Genomic DNA, 9,311 nt, shown 5'->3' with positions numbered 1-9,311 from the left:
TGAGGTGATAGCCAGGATGGCAGATGAGTGGACCCACAGGACTAGGGGAAGCATCCAGAAGGGCTGCTTGGCCATCCCGAGGGAGCGTCCCAGAGCCTGGAAGGAAATACGCAGGAAGGTACCGGATGCCTCAACTCCCTACAGTCAAGTGACCTGGGGTGTCCAGGGGCCCAGCCCAAGCCCAGACAGACCCCAGTGGGCTCACCTGATGGTGGGGCTCCCCCTCCAGGCCCTACCCGCTAGCTGGGTCTGAAGGCCCACATGCTTGGGATGGTACTTAAGATCTGTGAAATCCTTTCCCAGGGGACCACGTCCTGGGATCCCGCCACCCTCAGACACCTAGAACAGGCTCAGACCCCAATGCCTTGGGTGCCCAAGGGCTACCTGCCCCTGGTCTGAGCCTTTGCCCCCTTCTGCCCTGGCAGCTCTGATGAGCCCACGCTGCTGACCACTCCACCTGCCCTCCTCCAGAATGTCTAATTAGGGGAGGCCAGCAGAGGTGCCCAGAAGCACCCCAAGGTGTGGTGAGGCCTAAAGAATGGATGGCGTGCAACACAAGACAACTTGAGGCCTAATGTGCAGTGATTGAAAATGGGCCTGGAGGGGCTGTGGTCAGGATGGGTGCCCTGGAAGCTACATCACGTGGGTCAGTGCTGGCAGTGGGTCTGGAGGTTCGAGGTGGGGGGCCCATACCCTTTCTCCCTCCCTCCGATCACGACCCAGTTCTCGGGACCCTGTGGGCTCCTGGGCCCAGGTCCACATCTGCTGCTAGCTCATGTTTCCCTGGAAACATGGGCTCCTCTGGGCCCACCTGACTGCAGCCATCACTTCAGACCAAGATACGGATACAGGCCGAGCCTGTGCAAGGGGGCAGGGGACTGGCTTGGCGGTGGGGAAGGACTGAGAGGGTCCAACAGACACCAGCATGCCATGGGGGGATGCGGGGGAAGGGGCTGTGCAGGATGTTTCAGGGAGCGGGGCCAGGGTAGGGGGGTCGGCTAGGGCTCCTTCATAAGAACAATTTCCTAACAGGTATTGTATTTAACTTGCAAATAAGCAAACAGGCTGAAACGGTCTTATTTGAAGATGACAAGGGTGTGAAGAATCCTGGTTGGTCTACTGTCTTTTACCCCAAATTCTACTTGGAATCAAGTCAAAGGAATAAGTCGAAACTCCAGCAAACGTCGGTAAAACCACTCAGATCCTTCCTGTGGCTTCTCTGATACTGGAAGTCACACACAGCCCTTCACAGGCAGCAAAGCCATGTCTCCTGCAAACATTTAGAGAAGAATTATCTGAAAATTAATCAAGGGACACCTCAACTAAAATGGAGTTGGGAGGCCACAAGGTGGAAGTCCTCAGGCATGTATCCCCAGTGTCCACACAGAACCAGAGAGGAAGAGAGTCCCAGCACCTGTGGCCAGAGTAGCCACCTCACCACCACTACCAGGCAGATCTCTTTGCCTGGCAACGGCTCAGCCAATGAGAAGCCACCTTATTTAAACTCCAATGTTTCCTTTAATGGACTGCTTGTTAATAACAACTTCCCTTCCTCCTCTATAAAAGAGTGTCCTCTCTGCTTTACCAGACTTGCATGTGGTTATCACAGTTGCATGTCCTGAGTTATAATTCTTTGCTGCTGCCAAACAAACCTGAAACAAAGTGAAAGTCACTCAGTCCTGTCCGACTCTTTGCGACCCCATGGGCTATTCAGTCCATGGAATTCTCCAGGCCAGAATACTGGAGTGGGTAGCCTTTCCCTTCTCCACGGGATCTTCCCAACCCAGGGATCGAACCCAGGTCTCCCACATTGCAGGCGTATTCTTTAACAGTTGAGCCACGAGGGAAACAAACCTGACTTTCTGGTAAAATAACTGGCTGGGTTTTTTTGCTTTGTTTCAGGTGAAAAATCATTAACAAGACAAAGAAAAGGGGGCAGGATACAAACACTGGAAGTGTGACCACGGAGCAAAGACTTCCTCCAGCCATGGTCAAAAGACTGGGTAACACTGTCCTCTGTGCTGGAGTGGCCAGCCCAAGAGGGGAAGGTGATTTGGCACCCCGACATCATTTCAGAATTGTTAAAAAGAACTGTCTCAGATAAAATGTAAGAAAGACTCAGCTATAAAGTTTTTGCTACTTTTCATACAACTGCTTTTGAAATTATTTGAGTACAAGTAACTCACTGACCAGCAACAACCAGTGCTGCTGGGCAGTCATCAAGCATCTCAGAGTTCTGTGCAAAGTAGGAAAATCTACCCCATAAACTGTTCAGGGTCTTGAATACTCACTTTCAGGGATGATGATGGTGTCATATTCTGCTCCAAGATACAGATGTTAAGAGAACTTCACTTTTGCTTTCTTTTTTGCATTTTAGGCCCAGGCCCCTGACCAACCCCTGGGGTGTCCAGGCCTTTCCTCTGGTCACACCCTCTGGAGGATCCCAAGGAAAACCCTTCCCCTGTACCTTGTGGCCCAAACCCTGCCTGTAGACGCCAGGAGTAGGCAGATACCACCATCCATTAACTGACCCTCTGGCCAAGATCTAAAGGAGAAACTTAATTTTAAAACACTATGAAGCAAAATATATGAAAGTCTGACAAGAAGAATAGGCCTTGGACTTCACTAGTGGTACAGTGGATAATAATCCACCTGCCAGTGCAGGGGCACGAGTTTGATCCCTGGTCCAGACAGATTCTGCATGCCACAGAGCAACTAAAAACCATGCACCCAACTACCGGAGCCCATGCTCCTGGCCCATGTGTGCTCCGCAACAAGAAAAGCCACCACAATGAGAAGCTCACGCACTGCAACAGAGTAGCCCCTGTACGCCACAACTAGAGAAGGCCCCAGGGCAGCAACACGTGCCCAGTGCAACCGAAATAAATAATTTTTTAAAAAGTAGGCCCTAAGAAGAGCCCATTAGAAACTTCTCTGGTGGCTGACTAGCTAAGACACCGAGCTTTCAAAGCAGACGGCATGGGTTCAATTCCTGGTCAGGGAACTAGGTCCCACATGCAGAAACTAACACCCAGAACAGACAAATAAAAATAAATATTAAAATGAAGAGGAAGAAGAGCCCATTAGCAGCAACCTCGCTCCTAAAAATTACCTTTAAAAGTAAGTGGAGAGAATTCCCTGGCAGTCCATTGGCTAGGACTCCTAGCTTTCACTGCAAGAGCCTGGGTTCAATCCCTGTTCGGGAACTAAGATCCCACGGCAGTGAGGCACGACTTAAAAAAAAAAAAAATTCTTTTTAGCTAAAAATTAATAATGTAAGCCAGGAGGAAAATCGGGCCAGGAAGATGCTTCGCATGGTGCCAGGAATGGGTGGGGGGGTAGGGGCGCGCGCGCAGGCAAGACCATCCCACTGAAGCCCCTCACCCACTTGGTCCAAGGCCACGCCCCCTGGTGGAACTCCCCAAACTCAGCCAACCCGTGTCCTCGTAAGGGGCGTGGCCTCGGAATCGAGCTGCCCCTAGAGCACCTCCGTTGCTGGCTTTCTCAGCTAGGACAGTCAGTTTGTCTTTCCTCTTCTGAGGGAGGTCCTTGAGGCTGAAATTTCTGTCTCTTGAAACCAAAACTCAGAGCCAGCTTATAGGTCGGTTCCTCCACGAACTTGCCGCCCCTCCTGGGTCGCGGTGGTACGGCCCAGAAGGTATCAAGGGGAGGGCGGTTCCCAGAAGCACCACCCCTGACTGGGCTGAATTGGTACGGCCCGGAGGATACCAAGGGGAGGACCGTGTGCCATTATCCAGAAGCACCTGCCCCGCTGGCCGAGATGGTATGGCCCGGAAGGTGCCAAGAGAACAACCGCGAGGGGGCGCCATCGCTCAGCAGCACCCCAGCCTGGGCCGAGGTGCTACAACCCGGAGGGGACGAAGACCGCGGGGGCCGCCATCCCCCAGCTGCACCACCCTCGCCTGGGCCACGCGTTACGGCCCGGAGGGTACCAAGGCCGGGCGCCGCCATCGCCCAGCAGCACCACCTCCACCTGGGCTGATGAGGTACGGCCCGAAGGGTGCCAAGGGGATGACCACGGGGGTCGCCATCGCCCAACAGCACTATCCCCATGTGGGCTGATGTGGTGCGGCCCAGGGGGGTGCTAAGGGGACGACCACGACGGGAATCGCCTAGCAGGGAGTCCCCGTTCCCAGCACCCAAGCGGCAGCTGAGAAGCCCAGACCCTCAGGACACTGCGAAACGAGTCCCGTGGGATGGGTCACGCGGGACGGCTAGGAGCCGCGGCGGACTTCAGACGCGTCACTTCCGGCGCGTGGCTTCCGGGCCGGTAGCGGCTTCTCCCCGCCTCTGGTCCCGCCCCGTCGCCCGCCGGGACCTGCGAGTTTTCTCCGGGTCCGCCCACCCGAGCCCTACCCGCAGCCTTCGGCTCCGTGAGCCGCAGTCAGCGGGATGAGGGCGGGTTGCTGTGTGGAGTAGGGGGCAGCGAGGCCCTGGATGACCGCTCTTTCCGTCCCGGTGCGCTGGGACCCCGCCCGGCTGCGGGGCCGGGGCCGGGCCCACGTCCCTGAGGCTGCGGGGCCCGCTCGGCATCTACCCGGGGGCTCCTTGGTGGGTGAAGGGCTAAATAAAGTTGGCGGGGCGGGTCACCCCCGGGGGTCGCCCTTTGAGTCCGTGCCGACCCCCCGCTTCCCCTTCCAACTCGGCCAACCCCGGGCCTTGGCACGCGCACCTGGGCGTCCGAGGCCGCCCGGGGGTGGAAGGGAACCGTCCCTAGCACTTTCACTCCGGGTCCGCTCCTGCAGCGTCCACCATGTGGGCCCCCGCCACGCCTTACAGGCGTCCAAGTGGACCTTAGGGCACAGGTGGGGCGGGAGCTGGGGGTCCGCGGGGCCCGCAGCGCCTGGATACTTGGGGGTACTGTCAGAGGCGGAGGTGGGGACACAGGGTCTGCGCCCTTGCGGTTTTTGTTTGTTGGTTTGTTTGTTTTTTGCCCTTGCGTTTTAACACCCGCCCCCCACCGATGCGCCCCGAGGTGGGCACGGCCCTGGAGCAGCAGGTGCAGCCGCTCCTGAAAGAACCGGCAAAGGTGCTCTGTCCGCTCCGGGCACAGTCGCCCGCAGCAAATTCATTGCTGTTGGTGTCTTCGCAGGATTTTAAAAAACTGGAAATTACATAATGACTGACGTCCTGCCAGGCGCCGGTCCTAGCGAACTGTTATTTTGTAAATTGGGTTGGGAAACTCCCAGTCAGGCCCAGAGCTAAGACTTCATTGTCGTTCTCAGCCTACTTTCTGTACTGGGTTTTATGGGGCCTGCAGTGCCGCCCCCTCCTCCCCCAGCGCTCACGCTCTGAAGCCTTGAAAACCTTGCTCACCCGCTGCTGCTGTTTAAAAAAAAAAAAAAAGAACTATTTAGAGGCAGACTCTTTGTTTAATGGCTTGTTTTTCAGTAGAGTGCCATGTTGTTTACCCAAAATCCTTTAACTTGCAAGTAACATTTTAAAGCAGAATGAAATATTAAATTGCCTGAAAAGGAACATTAAGAGAGGGAACAGGAAAAGTTTTTACATTAAAGAAATGATTTTTGTCTTAAAATTGAAGTATAGTTGATTTACAGAGTTGTGTTTGTTGCTGATATATGGTAAAGTGATTCGGTTGTACATACGTAACATTCTTTGTCATAATTTTCCATCGTGTCATAGGTTATTATAAGATACTGGCTATGGTTCCCAGTTTTTATATAGTAGGTCTTGTTAAAAAATCCATTTTCAATGCAAATAAGTTAGAAAATGGAGAGAACGCAAAAAAAAAAAAAAAAAGGAAGGATCTGAGATTCTGCCTCTGAGAGTTGACCACAGTTGTTACCTTGGGCTGTGTTCTTCTGAACCGTTGGCACTTTTTAAACCTGAACACATGTACAGAGAGCTTGTAACTCTGCTCTCACTTTCTCTATGACAAATATATTTTTGTCACAACTGGTAGGGTTACAGTGTCCCATTATGTGACAGAGTTTGTTACAGTTTTTTTAATCTGACACTTGGCCAATGTCAGCTTCTCAGTCTTAAAAACAAAGCTTTTGAACATCTTTGTATGTACAAGCCTGGGCCTTTGTTGGGTTATTTCTTTAGGATAAAGCCCTAGAGATGGAATTTCTGAATTAAGAGTATGAAATTTGTAGACTTTCAGTGTATTTTGTCTAAACTGCCCTGTTGACAATGTGGACTGACCTAGATTTCCTCACCAGGTGTTTTAGAGCATCCTGAGTTGCTTGTTGTAGAACAGAGACTCTTGACCTCTGACTCATGGGCCTCAGAATTAAGGGTTCTGCAAAACTGGATGGAAAAGTTGACAACTTCCTGTCAGTAACTTCCACCCCGAGCTTCCCTTCAGTGGTTAATGTGCCGTGGTGGTCCTGGCCACCCACATTTCAAAACCAGGCAGCCTCCCCAGGGTCTAGAGCCCTTGTTGCAGGGTTGGTGGAGGCTGGGAGGGTCTCACTGCCTGCATGTGATGAAAACATCACGTGTGTGCTTTTTGCAACGGGATGCTGGTTTCCTTTCAGTGGCCCGCCTGGACCCTGTCCTGCGGAGGCTTTGGACAGGAGCGCAGTGGAGTCAACCCCCACCTCATAGGCTGCTGGCTCCGAGCTGAGCGGAAGAGGCTACATTACAATTCTTGTCATTTGTGCTATAAGCCCAGAGGGCGGTAATTCAGACCTGTGTCACCAGGGGCCTGGAGGTGGGGGGCCCCACGAGCCCTGTGCTCAGCCTGGTCCACCCCATCTCCAGGCCACCCTGGGTGAGGTCAGTGTTTGTTATCAGTTTGGGCTGCTGACCTTTGGCTTTTCACAGGATGAGAACCGCCTCTCGTGAAGGTGCCTTGAGTCACAGAGACTGGAGAAAGAAGATGGCGATCAGAGCCAGGGAGGGCAGCTGGGGTCCCGGTGGGCCTGCCTGAGCTGGACCTGCTGGGTTCTGGGCCGCTGCCCCCGGCTTCCACACGCGATGCCAGTACAGCCGCTGAGGGGCTTCACTGTACCCAGGAGCAGGCCTTCTGCATAGGACTGCCGCTCTGGCCAGTGACCAGCGGTAAGTGCTATGTGCCCGCCTGCTGTCTGAGCAAGAGGACCTGGCTGACTGTCAGCTGTGGGTGCCACCAGGCATTTCTCACTCCTCGCGGGTGGATAGTTGCACCTCCTAGTGGTGGTGACCAGCAGTCCCACCCTGGGCACTCCTGCTGGACATCTCTGGGGGACCCTCAAGAATGGAGGCTCTGGTTTGTAGGGTGTGCTGGTGTGTCTCTCTCAGCGTGGTGCCCAGTCCTCTCCCAGGTTCCTTTACCAGCCCTCACTGTAGCCGTGTTCAAGCCTCTGGATCCGCACCTCCCAGCAGCTCTGGGTGTTGTCAGACCTGATGGCTTTTGGCAGTAGGGGTGGGTGGCGTGTCCATCTCCCTGACCATGGATGAGGTCAGCACCTTTGGTCAGCGACCTCCAAGGTAATACCTGTGACCCTGCCTCCTGGCGTTCTCACCCTCTGTAGCCCCCTTCCTTGAGGGTGGGCTCATGAGCGCTGTCCAGCAAATGCTAAGGGGCCAAGGTTCCAAGAAGACTCGGCCTCCATGGGCGCTGGCTCTCAGCCGCCAGCCCACAGCCTGGAGCCTGTGCACGCAGCCCTGTGGAGGGTCTTCCCCTCATAGCTGCTGGAGCTGCATGTGTGGGCTTGGAGGTGAGACCCCAGCCCCTTCCGCCATCATGCTGGTCGACCGTCTGGACCACAGAATCTGTGGGGTCACGAGTGCTCTGAGCCTCCAGCTGGATGTGCGTTGTCCAGAGGTGCAGAGCTGACGGCTCCTCTCGTACTCATTGGGCGTGTGGACATCTTCTCCCTCCTGGTGTGTTACCCACGTTTCCTGTTGATTGTAGGGATCCATCCTCTCTTCCTGTCGTGTTGTCATGACCCCTCCAGGTGTCACTTGTCATTTAGCATGTTTAGTGTGTTGACGTTACATTGTGATGCACTGTGAAAGCACAGGAGCTCTTCCTTTAGCAGCCTCATCTGATTTGTTATATTTGTGGGTAATGCTTTGGGGGACTGGTTTAAGATGCTCTTTTCTGGGAATTCCCTGTGGTCCAATGTAGGATTTGGCATTTTCACTGCTGGGCCTGCATTCAGCCCCTGTTGAGGGAACTAAGGTGCCACAGGCTGTGCAGCACAGCCAAAAAAACGGTACTCTCTTCTTACCCCAGGATCAGGAAGATACTCCCTGTGTTTTCTTCTAAGTGTGAGGTTTCACACGGTTGCATTCCACAGCCCAGCCTCCCAGGTTCAACTCTGGCCAGAAGCTGTGTCTCACATGGTGACAGCATGCCTCCCCAGGATTGTTGGGAAGAGCCATGGAGTCATTATGTGTGCCCTGCTGGGTCAGACCGTGCCTGGTTCCTGGGAAGTGCCCTGTGGATGTTGTGAATTGGTAGCGTGTGTCTGGAGCTGTGAGACCGGGATCCAGTCTCTCTTTACTGGTGTGGATGACAGCCATCCTGGTGTCAGTGAGTCGAGGCCACCTTTTCCCAGAAGCCACAGCCCCGCTCTGTCTTGGGTCCAGGTCCTACCTGTGCACAGACCCTGGGCCCTGCATCCCAGCTTGTTTACATGTCTCTGCACCAGTGCAGCACGTGGCCCCATCCAAGTGTCTGGGGGCAGCCCCCTTTCTCCAGGAGAGTCTCTTTTCCTTCTCCCTTTTGTGCCTCCGTCATGCTTTACGTAGTTGCCCAGTACCTTGTAAGGATGTAACTAAGACTGAACATCCTGTCACTGCTGAACTTTCACCAGCTTCCAGCCTCTGCTGGTGGGTCTCACCAGGGGCTGCAGCAGGGGCCTGGTGGCACATCTAGTCATGTCAGTCATGTGACCCTGTACCTGAAGGAACAGCTTTTCCCATTTGTTGATCCTGGTGGTCGTCTGTGTGCTGACCCTTTGCGTGCTGGCCCTTTGCTGTTATTTACTTTCTCTCAGTCCGCCTGGATTTCACTGGCAGGCACCCCTCACGTGGGCCTCATGCCATCCAGGAGCCCACCCTCCTCCCGGCCCAGCTGTCGCCCCAGCCCTGATCTCAGCCATCTCTGCGAGGAGACAGTTCAGCAGAGCAGAGGTTTGGAATCCAGCACCGCCCCTGCTGCGGGGGTGTCCCTGTTCCAGGCCTCCGCGTGGGCAGAGTCGCGAGTGGATGTGGAAGCAGGCGCACTGTGCCCCCCCACTTTCGTGCAGCCCACTCCCTTGTCTGCTTCTCCTTAAGTGCTGCCCCCCAGACTCGCCCAGGTCTCGTCTGGAACCTGCACTTGACCCCAGCGC

General features: G+C 54.6%; 1 protein-coding gene across 6 annotated transcripts in view; it reads left to right on the top strand.

The window, feature by feature from the left end:
- Positions 1 to 3,768: 3,768 nt before the first annotated feature.
- The window catches only part of LOC110125019 (cyclin-dependent kinase 11B), a 40,150-nt gene continuing 34,607 nt past the window's right edge, over positions 3,769 to 9,311 (top strand). For 2 of the 6 annotated variants that reach the window (XM_020873851.2, XM_070474137.1), the window contains exons 1-2: positions 4,317 to 4,572; positions 6,814 to 7,050. The gene's annotated coding sequence lies outside the window, so the exon portion shown is untranslated. Of the gene's footprint in view, positions 4,008 to 4,308; positions 4,573 to 6,813; positions 7,051 to 9,311 lie in introns of those variants that run through there. The other 4 variants (XM_070474138.1, XM_020873857.2, XM_070474140.1 and 1 more) reach the window with 4 other exon arrangements.

Source organism: Odocoileus virginianus, chromosome 11 (assembly GCF_023699985.2).
Source record: "Odocoileus virginianus isolate 20LAN1187 ecotype Illinois chromosome 11, Ovbor_1.2, whole genome shotgun sequence".
NCBI classification, from domain to species: domain Eukaryota; kingdom Metazoa; phylum Chordata; class Mammalia; order Artiodactyla; family Cervidae; genus Odocoileus; species Odocoileus virginianus.
This window is presented reverse-complemented; position numbering and strand designations above follow the sequence as displayed.